At 36.6% G+C, this 13403-nt stretch overlaps 2 long non-coding RNA genes across 3 annotated transcripts in view; one reads left to right on the top strand and one right to left on the bottom strand.

Moving 5' to 3' along the window:
* Window positions 1–13403, top strand: part of LOC138128124 (uncharacterized) — a 148456-nt gene that overhangs the window by 71468 nt on the left and 63585 nt on the right. The gene's annotated exons all lie outside the window — the stretch shown is intronic.
* Window positions 2989–3995, bottom strand: LOC138128125 (uncharacterized). The gene is made up of 2 exons (XR_011158548.1): window positions 3609–3995; window positions 2989–3557 (listed from the first exon to the last, which is right to left on the bottom strand). It is a non-coding gene; the product is annotated as an uncharacterized lncRNA (long non-coding RNA).

Below are 13403 nucleotides of genomic sequence, written 5' to 3'. Positions count from 1 at the left end.
AGCATTAAAAAACCGAGGGGGCGTTTACAAGGCCGAAAGGCATTTTCATACCGGGTGTATTATGAAAAATCTTTGGTGCTATAACTTCCTTATTTTTTATCCGATTTTAATAAATGATACGTCAAACAAAATCGTTTTAGAAACACTATAGCCGGACATGCTATACTTTTTTTTAACGTAATATATTTTGACAGACCGCAGCTAACTTTGTTTTTTTAAGTTACAGTTATTTTTTTATCTTTATTCTGGTAGATGTTTATCTTCTGAATACACAAACATTAAAATAAAAAATGAAAAATTTGTTTTTAATAAAAAAAATTAGCATTTACAAAAATCAAGTAACCATAACTTTACTATAGCAGATTTTCGAAATTACCTAAGACACATTCGACACTTAAAGGGCTCGTCGAACAGAAAAACGTATTCAACTCGTTCTTGTGTAAATTGGGCTTTTTTTGGCATGAGTGGGCCAGTTTAAAACGCGAGTGAAACGAGCGTTTTAAAGGCCCACTCATGCCAAAAAAAGCCCAATTTACACGCGAACTCGTTAAATAAACTACTATTGCCGGCCAATTTAGTTAATTGTTCCTCGATATTAGGCATAGGATAAATCTTTTAGTCGGTCTTTTTATTTAGGGCGCTGTAGTCGACATACGCCCCATAGTTGCCCGTTTTTTTTTATCAGTATTACAGGACTCGCAAAATTAAACTCAGAGTCGCGGAAGATACTGGAATCTAACAAATCTTTGACCTTTTCCCGTACACACTCTCGTTCTTTTCACGGTAACCTGATGTAAGGTCAAAAAAGGATGGCTCGCACCGATACTCCCTTCCAGGCGAATAGGTGCATCTTGTAATTTTAGCCCCATTATATAAGTTTTACACTCGTCTAAGTATGAAAATATTTGTTGGTAATTGTTTAAAGTAAGTGCACATTTATAACTGTATTTTGCGTAGTTGCTTTTCGAATTAAATATATCAAATAAATTATTTATTAATTTAGCGAAATTGGCAGTTGGACGTGCATTTTTAAATTCTGGCAACCGGAGATCCTCTTTCAGATAAATGAATGCACCAGAATCACTGGTACTGAATGTCTGAGCTGCTATATTTACACGCATTTTTTCATTTTCCCAGAATATGTGTCTTTTTAATTTTAGTGGCGGCATGTAACCCTTCCGCTTCTTGTAATTCTACCAACTTTTTGAAAAAGTCCCAAGCTATCAGTTCATTTGTAGCGTTTGTCATTATCCTTGGCTGGCTAAACAGTTTCTAATTAACTTTAACATGTGACATGCGTCTAAAAATAGAAATATTTTATATTTATGAATAGGATGCTCAAACCAAGTCTTTAGAGAATCTGGGTTACTAAAATCGGCACCCAAATGTGTAGCCATACTGACATTAGAAGTGGCTCCATCAAAAGTTATAGAACTTATTATAACACTTGCACTATCTACATAGTCTAAAAGTTTCAACACTAAGTTTGCTTTTTCTGGACCACAAAGTCCATTAATCAGAAAATATGCTATGGATAACGTCCAACTATCATTTAACATTACTAACATGAATACTAAGGCCACTTTTGCTGCAGGTGTCTCATCAGATTGTATGTCAGTTCCTAGATCCACAAAACCTGTGACCTTTGATCCATTCCATTCTATTCTACGTCGGATCGCCATTTCATCTATAACTAAGTTACATATCAGCTTCTTTTCTTTTGCAACCTTTTCGGACACCTTGTGTGCAAGTGCCAATTTAGCTTGTTTTGTAAACCCAGGAGACCCATCAATACTTTAGTACCATTTGGTTAATGTTTTAGGATGAGGCAAAGTTCGATTAAATTTCTGTCGCACATAATTGTATGCCTTACTTGAATAAAAATGCAATGTAAGTGCAAAGACTCTCAATGATGACGTGTATTTTTGCTTTGAAGGACCCTCCAAAATTCTTTTGAGCAGTTCTTGGGAATCTCCTGGTAATGCAGCCTAAAACAGTTACAATGTATTTAAAGTAAAGGCATTGAAAAATACACTGTAAATTGTTATATTTGTATATGCCGCTATATTGATATTTGTATTGCACTATTGTCATTAATGTCATTCATCAATTGTCAAATTAAAACGGAAATTGAACTAATTCACATCAAATAGTCAATTTGTTAATAAAACAGCATTGTATGAGGGCGGCATATTTTATTTTGCATGGGAAATTCAATGGATGCTAGATGTAAATCATTTTGGGACACTGTATAATATCTACATACTTACATTAATAGTTGGTTCTGCATTGTCTGTGATCAGTTGACGTTCCTTTAAATATGCTAACAAAGATTTAAAGCACACAACACGGGATCTCAGTCTCCTGTTCTGCTGCTGTATATTTTTCACCCTTTTTCTTAGTGCAATTATATTTTGCTTAGCCAACTGCCAGTTTCTTTTTGCACTTCTAGGAGTACGTACTACTTCACTTGCACAATCTCCAAAATATCTTGGCTCTTTTCTCATTGCTGGAGTTTTGAAAATAACTTGTCGTCTATAATGGGTGCCAGATATTGAGGATGTAGCAGTCAAAGTTGATGATGTACTTCTGCGACGTTTTTTGACTAAATGTTGACTTACACTCTCACCTTCTGTAGCTGTTGCAGTGGATGAGTTACTCTATGTACTTTTAGCAGGTGAGGGTTGCACAAAGCTATAAGCATTTCATCAAAAACAAAATTAAACTGCCACGGTTCAAACTGGCCAGAGGGCACAATACTTGGGCTAGCTCGATCTCAGGGCGCCACTTGCGGCGAAGTCGAGGGTTCTTTTGGTAGCAGGCCCCGCAAGTAGCCTGCTGACCTGGCCAGGAGAGGTGTCTGAAGTTCGCGAGAACGAAAAGAAACGCACAAAGTGGACGTGGCTGGACCTAGGCGCTATTCAAACAGGCGAAACCAAAAAAATACAGACGGGCGAGCTGAGGGGGGTAGTATTGATACACACCATGTAAGTGAAAATTGAATGTAATTGAAATGACTGTAGTTATATTTGAATTGATATAAATATAAATGTGAATTGATATAAAAATGTACAATAAAAAGGGGGTGGAAACTCGGTTCCAGCAATCCGGCCGAAATAGCTATTTCCGCAGAGCTTTACAATAAGCGAATCTCGCTGATGTCTACGCGGAGATGTTAACAAGGTTATAATGTGATATATATAACAAAAGTACGTGAGCTATTTCACTTGCTAGATTGAGTTAGTTTGTAAATTATGATATGGTTAGTAAGATATTTAGAAAAAGGTTAGATAAAATGAAATTGAGTCGAATAAGAGGGGTGGCTTGCCGGTCTCCAGGAGCAGTCCGCGCTCAGGGGCCGTAGAGGAGCGTGTCCTTTCCCAGTCGTTCGGGGATCTGGTGGCAAAGTCCTTTGAGCGGAGCTGACGGTTCTAGAGACGAGACTGGAGCCACAGAGGTCTCGGGCGCGTCGACGATGAGCCCGACGCACGGTTTTCTCTTGACCTCGACGTAAGACGGTTGGGGTCAAAGTCTAGGGGGTGGAGATGGAGGGTTCCCTAGAGGAGTACTACGTGTAGCACATTGTCTACATGAAGACTCACCTATACCCTCAGGCAAGGGAAATGCCTCGCAGAAGTCTACTTCGATTGCGTCACGAGCCTTAGCGTTTGGACCAAAATCCTCCCTAAGCGGAGTTGGAAGGGTGCGCTCAAATTTTCCACACGGAGACGATACAGCACACCATCCACAAGGTTTCGACGAATACGAAGATCCCTGGCACCAGGTAATAAATTGATTTCACTCGAACGAAACGGTCCGCAAAGGCACGTGGCACGGTAGATTCAGAAGAGAAAAAAGGTGAGTGAAGATTCTCCTGATAAGATGGAATATTCTCGAAGGAGTCGCGCGCGCGCTTGTCTTCGCGCTAGCAAAAGAGGGAATTTTGTAGGCAACCAACGATTCCTGAAGAGGTATGTTGGGCGAAAAACCAAGGGTGACAAAACAAATAAATAAATAACTACCTCAATTTTTCATCTCCCAAATGTGTCTTCACTGCTGTAGTTTCCTCTTCTGGAGAAGAAATTAGTGCATCTGGAGCCTTTGAAGTTGAGGGTACTGCCAAACTAGTAATTGATCAGTTGCATTCAAAACCTACTTATATATTAAAACTTTTAATGACTTACTCTTGACTATACGGATACCTCATTTTCACCATCTACATTACTTGAAAAGGACTCAACTGTGTCTTTTTCGATACACTCCAGTCCTTTCCTGTTGCTACATGTTGCAGAGGGTGAAATTTCAGGCCTTTTGTACATAAACTTGTCTTCTGTTCTTCCCTGTTGTTTTATTATGCAAGTAAAATTTCTGTTGATTTCTTTCGTACATAGTTGTGCAATTTTAACCCAAACATTTTTCTTGACACTCTTTGCGAACTGCTTTTCCGCTTCCTCAATTTTTTCGATTAAAAATAACGGTGTTCTGTTCCAGAACTTCCCGTCAGCTGTTCCTCTATCTGTTTGTATTCGCTTTTCTCCTTGTTGTCTTCTTGTTCATCGTGACCATTGTGACTATTGTGAGGAACATTTTCGATTTGGACATTTTTTTATACAACACTGTTGTAAGGAATGATAATGCCATCTATACGGGATGGACCATCGTATAGCATATTTTCAATAAACCCTATTTCTAATCATCCTAGAAATTTGAATTTTGCGGTCAATAATCTAGATTGAAAGTACTACAACATGAATTTTTTATTTTTTCAAACAGACGCTTCAAATAGCGTCAGGACGCTAAAAAATTTAAAAATCAAAATACTTAATTTTTTTTAACGACTCCCTGGATTGAAAATTCGACAGAGAACTCATTTATGATATTAAAAATTATGAAGGAGTCATTGTAATATGGCTGAGGCATATGATTTTTTTTACATATCTTGCACTCGAACCTTGTTTTCCTTCGACAATTACCAACGACGGTGACCCTAGCACAATTATAATTAGCAGATAATTCTTCAGTATGCAAGACGCAAGAGTACACTTTTCTCGAAACCCAAACATACTCGATTGGGTGGGTCGATTCTTACCGTGGACAAATTATTGGGGACACTACGTAAAAAAAGAACGCACCCTATTGCTCTACCTCTGTGGTGGTGTGGAAAAGAATAAAAAGTACAAAAATAATAGAAATTCTCGATTTCTACACGCTGTAACTACGAAACTATTGATCTGACAAAAAAAACATAAAAATGCAGAGAATTGTACGCTCTAGATTTTCTATAATAACTTAGATAGACGTATCTCGCACGGATAATGAAATAATCGCAGAAATGTGATTTTCCACCCTTATTCTCCAGTATGGCGGGGCGAACGGCAACCCCCCCAAGGTCGCAAACTCGATAATATTAATAATATGCCTAATAGAAGATACCTGCCAAGTGTAAACTTTTCTGTACCTTTTGCAAGGTGGGGCCATTTTTATGTCTCTATTGACTGGACTATTACGCCAGCAAGCAGGAACAATCCCAACAAGGCTTCAATTTCATGGACGATTGCTGTCTTCTCTGTCATACTGATCAGTAACTTTGCAGGTAAAGATTTGTGTTTTCAGTTATGTGTTATGCAGCCTGTAATCAAAACTCACAGAAATACACGTAAGTACTGAATACTCCCGCATTAATGGAAAAATATCCATTTTGTGAAAAACGTAAGCCTTAAATCACGGGCTATTTAATCCCAGATTCTATTGTGTCTCTTGGTTTCATTAAAATCATGTTGACGCGCTGTATACAGTTCTAGAATGGCAAAAACTGCTTTATCGCCCCACGCAGATGAGTCCGATGTAGCTGATTCTTCTAAAATACAATGTTGGAGTTAATGTAAATTCACAACACACCTAACTTCTCACTTGTAAAATTAATGTCTTTTTGGTCATTTGGTATTACGTTTTCTTGTTTTTCTAGATTTTCCGATGTTGCTTTTTCCTGTTCTCGCAAAATTAGATCTCTTAAAAAGAGCTCATCTACAAAATTTGTTATTTGTTAGGTTACAATTGATTTTTAAACTTTTAATAATAAATGAACGTAGAAATGCAACCTACTTACCGTCTGTGGCTCTTTTCGCATCTTCATGGGTGAGGAAAAGGGTGATAGAGTCTTGAAACTCTTCAACATAAACTGGAAATTCTACAAATGACTGATTTTCAGACGCCATTTTTCTGTCAAATTACTGACGTTTCTCACAAATTTTAGCAGCGCATTACCAGCCTCAAATGCTGAGCTGAAGCAGTTGATGTGCTTGGAGAAACAAAGTTATTACATATTAATTTCTATTTTAATAAATACCCAGTTGTTACTTACGTCACAATAGCGCGAACCTGAGCTCTGCTGAGGGGCCCGTTTTGAAACTAATTGCCGGAAGTCCATAATATTTGTTGAAAACTGTAAAATAACATTGCTTTTAAAATTGTGCAACACGATCGGTCGAGAAATAATGATATAATAAAATTGAAGGTCCATGAGGTCTCATCATCGTAAATACTCCACTTAATACACCGCTTAGAAAAATTATTGCAAGAAAACCGTTAAACCTTAAATTATTTATTAGCTTTGAAAATTTGAGGTTATGTCACGAGCACATGGTGGTACTATCATTTTTGTAAATCTAGTTTGTAAGATGGATGCAAGCAACATTCCATCATCCGTATCCAAGCATGCAACGATGAAATTCCGAAGTCTAAATGTTCTTCTATGATTGGTTGTTGCACCATCTTGTCAATATCTTTTGATGTAGCTTTACAAAGGTAACAACGCATAGATTATGTTTCGGTAACAGAATCAATAACTTTTTGCATCTACCATTGTAAATGCAAGTTTGAAATTAACGGTAACGGTTTGTTTGAACATTTCAATTTTGAAGGGTTCAAGATTTGCTTCCTCTGGTTTTACTGAGTTTGTTAACTTCTCTTTTAGTTGCTTCGGGCGTTTCGTGCAGGAATAAAACTTTTATTGGCCGACAAAATCTAGTAGATGAAGTACGCGGATTTTTCCAAACAATAATTTCTCCATTCGTTTCTTTGTCAACACATGTAATTTGCAAGGAAACAAGTGAAATAAAAAAAATATTTGGATCAGATGTAGCTCTGCTTCCATCGTTGAATGTTTGTTTATATGTGCTCTGACCGGAAGTACCATCGCATCTTCATTTGCATATCAAATGAAAATGTCTTTTTCACATAGAGTCTTAATAACATCAGACTGTAACATTATTATTCTTCCGGCTGTATGATTTAACACTGCCTGGAGGGTAACTGAAGCTCCACTTTCAGTCCAAAGAACATTTTTAGGGTAACGTTTCTCTTGGCATTTCCCAACTTTCTCCTATATCTACTTTGATTATACATGTCTATTTCTAAATATTAGTGTTAATTATTATTAAGAATAAAACGTTCACCGCTGCCTTGATAATCTGTAAGTAAATCTATACATGATCCATCAGTTGAAGGAGCAGGGGAGCCATGTGAATAAGAAGAGCCAGAGGGAGTAGAAATGACTGTTTGCTGTACATGTTTGAGATGATGAGGATAGAATGAGGAAGGAGGATTGGAATAACATTGTGGGGGATGAGTGACGTATGAACTGAAAGTAGGAGGAGTAGGTACTATGGCCGCTTTGATGGCTTGCATAATGGTTAACGTAACATCCATTTTTCTTTCGACGGGGACTCTTTTGAAATCTCCAAGAAGAGAAAAAAAAAAATGTCGATCTTCATCTTGCTCCAACATTTTTTCATTTGCATTACGTTGGTTAATGCTTTCCTTTAGCAATTCTGCAATTTGGGCATCACTACTAGAATAAAGTTTCATTTTCTTGCGTGGGGGATGTTCGTTTGTTGTAGTATCGTCTTCTGTTATCGAAACCTGGGTGTCTTGAGTTTCCTCGCTGACGTTTGAAACAGTTCCAAAAAAAAAAAACATTAAAAGAAAAGCTATTAGTTTATTATTTCTTGCTAACTAAACTAATTTTTATAACTCTTTATGTGTAGGGCGTCTTAACAAAAATGACAACTGCTCAAAAAATACATTGGTTTTGTGGCTTCAGATCAAATCTTCACATTGCGTCTTTTTGTTAGTTTTCGTGCAAATGAATTTCGTAGATTTTTCCATTTTTTTGTAAATTTTTCACTAAATGACAATAAAAACTCGTATTTTTTTCAAGTATTTTGCAACGGGTATAGGTAAATAAAGCGCAAGGTATTGCATCAGCATGTTGTGTTCTGCACAATTATATAAAATGTAAAGAGGGGAAACATTATTTAAAAGGAATTGAAGTTGAAGATACTGATGCAGCAGCACTTATCGAGGGTAATGGAGAAAGTCTGCCAACGAACCAGTTGAAATAAGGAAAAATTTTACCACATATTTTAACACTACTGGGTTTGTGTCCTGGTAGTGGGAAGCAATTAAAAAATTTAATTTTTGAAAACTGTAATATGCAAATGAACATTTCAAAACGTGTTACATATATTTACAAAACAAACTTATTCTAAATTGTTTACAATTACAATGCTAGCCTTTTTTTTCGCAATTCATTGATTCTTTGCTTTGTAAATAGCACTTGTAATTTCAAACTTCAGGTCGTTTAAGATTTCTTCATCATCAATCACACGCAATTCATTTTCTAATATCGTCCAAAGTTTCCAAATTCATCCTCATTTTCAGAGTTTGTCACTGCAAACGTGTACAGCTTGGACTGTCTTCTCAATTACACAGTCAATGGTTGTAGATCCAGACTGTTCACTATCTATTTTTTTTTCGTCCTGGAGTGCTTGTAAAAATCTGTGAACTGAAATTCAATATTTCACTAGTCGCTTCCCATTTGCAACTGAGATGAGCACAGCAGACTCACATAAGACTCACATAATGACGTCATTGTTTTACTTTGTAAAGGACCGCGCATCCAATGCGTAAACAATTAAAGGCACGGATTTTGTTCGTTCTGTTTTGCAGCGTTGTCATGGTCCCGCGTGCATCCTTTGTATAACCAGGTTCCAACTGCGACTGCGGAAGTCACGGGCCTCCTACACCGGCCGAAAAAGTAGTGGCATTTTGTCCTGCTACAACTTTATAAACAAACCTCAACCTCAACAACCGCGACACATGGTCAGAAGAGCACGGCGCCGGCGGGAACTTTAAAATCTCGTAAAACACTCTTAACGGCTCATAAGAAATAGGTCATCCCCTATTCCTTGAGAGTCTCTATGTTTGCTTAAGATTATGGTTAAGATTTGCTTATGTGTGTCTATCTTAAGAAAAATGATAAGTTGTATACACACAAATCATAAGAAAAATCTCATAGTGTAAACACACTTTTACCGAAGGGCGCCCAGCTGTGCTTGTCGAAGGACCCGCAACTGTGGTTGCATCCACAGGTATTTTTTCGGTGGTGAAAGTAGAAGATTACATTTTTGCAATTGGCTTGGTGTGCATTTAATGCTTTCACTATGAAAAACACATCTAATCTAAAATGTGGCAGATTGAACATCCCTGCGACTTTCATCAAATTAATATGTTAAAAAGAAAGTGGCATATGTTGCCACAAGTAAGTCCTTGATTAAAATTTTTGAGAGATTATAATTTTTCCCAAAAACTTACAAAATCGAGTTTCTTTAATTTATCGTTAAAGCTGTTTAATATTTCTCTATATTCACTGCTGATATCTTCGTGCTTGTTCTTGGTGAAGTGTTTAAAAGTTCGTGGTAGAGGCGTTACGGTGTTCAGTTCATGCAAAACAGTTTCAGGATAACTCAAAGTTTTTAAATAGTCTTCAATGTTGCTAAATCTAGAACGAATCTGAGCACACAACTCAACGTAATATGCCAAACAATTATTTCTAAACTCGATTAGTTGATTCGCTGAAAGCAAAATATCTTCAGGAAGTCGTGATGTGTTTTCTCCAAAATATAAATCTTTATCGGGCAAGTAGTCACGCCTATTTAACCCTAAAACACTAACCATGCGTCAAAGTTTCACAAACACTAAACATTCCGTAAATTTTACGATTTATTTTTAAATTTTTAATTAATTAACAAAGTAATAGTTATGTATGTTGTAGGTTGTAGTCCTCTGCCTTAATAATTGCTTTATTTTCCCTCCAGTGGCCCCATTGACACTGTCAAACAATTTGTCAAGGAACTGCAATAATACTGCAGTGTCTTCGCCCTCTCGAGACATTTGTCTTCGATCACAAACACTGATAGAACCACTGCGACTCATCAGTGACATTATAGATGCCGCAGAAGTACTTAAAACCTGTGACGCCTTGGTCACACTCATTTTTTTAATTTTGTTGGGAACCACGTGGACATTAGTGAGTTTAGGCATAGCTCGCAGGTTTCCACTACTTCTGTCTATAAAATATGCATCCCCTATGTGCGATCATTTTGCTACTCGTTCTTGACCATCAAGCACAAATTTTAGATTTTTTGTGAGCATGTTTTTCGGATGAGGTGGATCGAATAATGGAATAATGATAGATTTCCCAATCTTTATAACATCATAGCGTTCCACTTCACCTTTTCTTAAAGCCACTTCTTTTGTTTCTAAAATTAATTGCTTGATGGCCTTTGAATTTGTGACTCCTTGATCACACACAGATGCCACAATATGGAGACCAATTGCTTCACATTCTCTCACTATACTTTTATACATTTTCATAATACTTGGCCATGATTCTGGGCCTTTGGAAAATGTGTAAGCAATTGGTTGTTTCCACGATGGTGACGTGGTTACACTTTTAAGCATCCACACTGCCACATGATCGGCAATTCCTATTAATGCCGTCATCGGCAAATCCTTCAACAATATCTTCATATATTTTAAATTTGGCGTTATTGCCATTTCATCAAATAATAAAATGCAACACTTTTCTCTTGCATTGTTAATTTTTTTGACTTTAATTTTTATAACATTGAGCAAGAATTTGCAAATGCCCGCTGTAATAGGAATGACCTGACCTGACTATTTTCTTGATAGCACTGTGAAAAGTAAACAAGATAGACAAGAACCTGTATGTCTTGCGGCTTTTTTTGAAAATGGCAAAGGCTAAAATCTAAAGAATATGTTCTTTTATATTTATTTTCATCTAAATTGCGCAATTGAAATTTAAAAAAATTACAGTTACAGAATCTAACTTATCTACTCCTTCCCAGTGTCTTTAACTTTTTCTTTAGAGACAGCCGCTTTCGCATTCTGATTACTTCTTTGTAGAGAATTTTTTCTCTAGGTGTGAGCTTTTAATGGAACGAGTAAATCTTTCGTTTTAATTCAATAACCGCTACATTAATTTAGGTACATAATTTTTCACTGAGAGTCCTTTCTAACATTTAGGAAAAATTTGATGTTATTGAAATCATGAAATTGCTGAAGTTGACCTTATATTCTCAATATTCTTACCTGGCAAATTAATTGTGGTACACCGCTAAAGTAAATTCTTTTCCCCAACAGATATTTAGCTTCAAATAGTTTGGAGCAGATACTTTTTTCATTAAGTTGGGTTGCCGATAAAACCAACAGACTTTCATCTTTTATAGCAGCCACCCACTTAATTTGCCGTTCACTGTACTTTGGAAATCTGTGCAAGTTTTCCTTCTCTTCACAACCCAGAACAATACATTTTCCCTTGGCCATTTCTAAAAATTACTTCTATGTTTAGTGTCTACATGCGTATTAGAAATAAACATGATATTAAGAATCTAGTGTTTACTTATCAGCTTCCCACACACAAGTAGAGAGTGAAAATATACACCACAACCGGATAACTGCGGAAACGATAGGCGGTACGCGGAAAATAGTAATAAAACACTTGGTGAAGACGTATTCGAAATTCAAATTTTGACGAATCGTAAAGTCGATAAAGTAGATTGCAAAGTGCATTTGACCATACCATCATAGATAATATAACAATATACGGGGTGATCAAGAAGGACTGTTTAAGTTGGTAACACTGGATCGTATTTTAAATCGTATAACAAGAGTAACTTCATGTTGTTGGTGGCTTGTCGTTGATAATGCTATACCTATATCAGATATTTGTCAAATAAATCAACAAAACAATTGCAGTGTTATAAATAACAGAATTAAAAAAATTTCTTAATTGTACTGCCAACTTAAACAGTCCTTCTTAATCACCCGGTGCTATCGTATATAGAATGCAAACTTCAGGGAATTTGTTTGAAATAAAACAAGAGCGCCCTCTGCATTTTTGGGGCTAAGTATTAAAAAAAAAAGAAATAAAAATGGATTTTATTATTTTATTTTACTAAATTGTATTGAAGGTATTTACGACACATTTCCAGTGGAAATGCCTCATAAATACCTTCAATTACCTAATAGGTGGATACTTTTTCTAATAAGAACAACATCAGTTAATATTTAAAATGATTTATTTTTACAAGGAGAAAAATACATTTAAAAAAATACAAAAGTACAAATCAATGACTTTGACTGTTATTTACCTTCAAAAGCATGTTGTTCGGGATAGGCACTATGACTTAGTCTTCCATCACTGGTAAAATCTTCCGGAGCAAAATGAATTCCACAAATTCAGTACGACCTCCCAGAAAAATTCCTCCCCAGGCTATAACTGTCCCTCCTCGAAACGGGTGCACTTCGGCTGTCACTATGGACACCAAACCGACTCTCATCTGCATACCGTACAGCTGCCCATTCATCTTGCCAATTTACTATTTCCTCGCACCAAGCTAATCTTGCACCTATATGTGCAGGGGTTAATGGAACTCTTCGTATGGGCCTTCTACATCTTAATTCACTCTCCATGATACTGTTTAAAACAGTCCTAGCAGTTATTCTGGTTCCAGTAGTGTGTAAAAGCTCTTGACGCAGTAGATTACAGTGGGCTCGTGGATTCCTTCGAGCTTCGCGGACTAATAACCGATCTTCTCTGTTGTTTGTGGCTCTTGGGCGAACGGTTCTTGGCCTTTCATCAACCGTGCCACTTTCACGATATCGCTGATAGAGTCGGGAGATAACACTTTGGGTAACATTAAACAACAAAGCCACATCTACTTGACGCGCGCCTTTTTCCAACATTCCAATTGCTCTATTACCGTCAGCTTACGTTAAATGTCTTCTTTCCATTGTACAAAGCTTATTTTTGACAATAAATGCGTTGCTATTGAGAAAAGTAACAAACGTATCCCACATGGTTTATACTTTTTGTTTATCTCGCTTGATAACTTTTTTGGCGTTGCAAAAAAAAATATATACAACTCAAAGACATTTCATAAAAACACCTGTTTAAAAGGAAAAAAACTTACTGGTGCATTTTGATAAAGTTAACTTAAATATTTAGCAATATCCCTAACTTTTTTCGAGCAGTTTAC

The sequence above is a fragment of the Tenebrio molitor genome, chromosome 4 (assembly GCF_963966145.1).
Source record: "Tenebrio molitor chromosome 4, icTenMoli1.1, whole genome shotgun sequence".
NCBI lineage: Eukaryota > Metazoa > Arthropoda > Insecta > Coleoptera > Tenebrionidae > Tenebrio > Tenebrio molitor.
The sequence above is the reverse complement of the archived record's forward strand: the minus strand, read 5'-3'. Positions and strand labels throughout refer to the sequence as shown.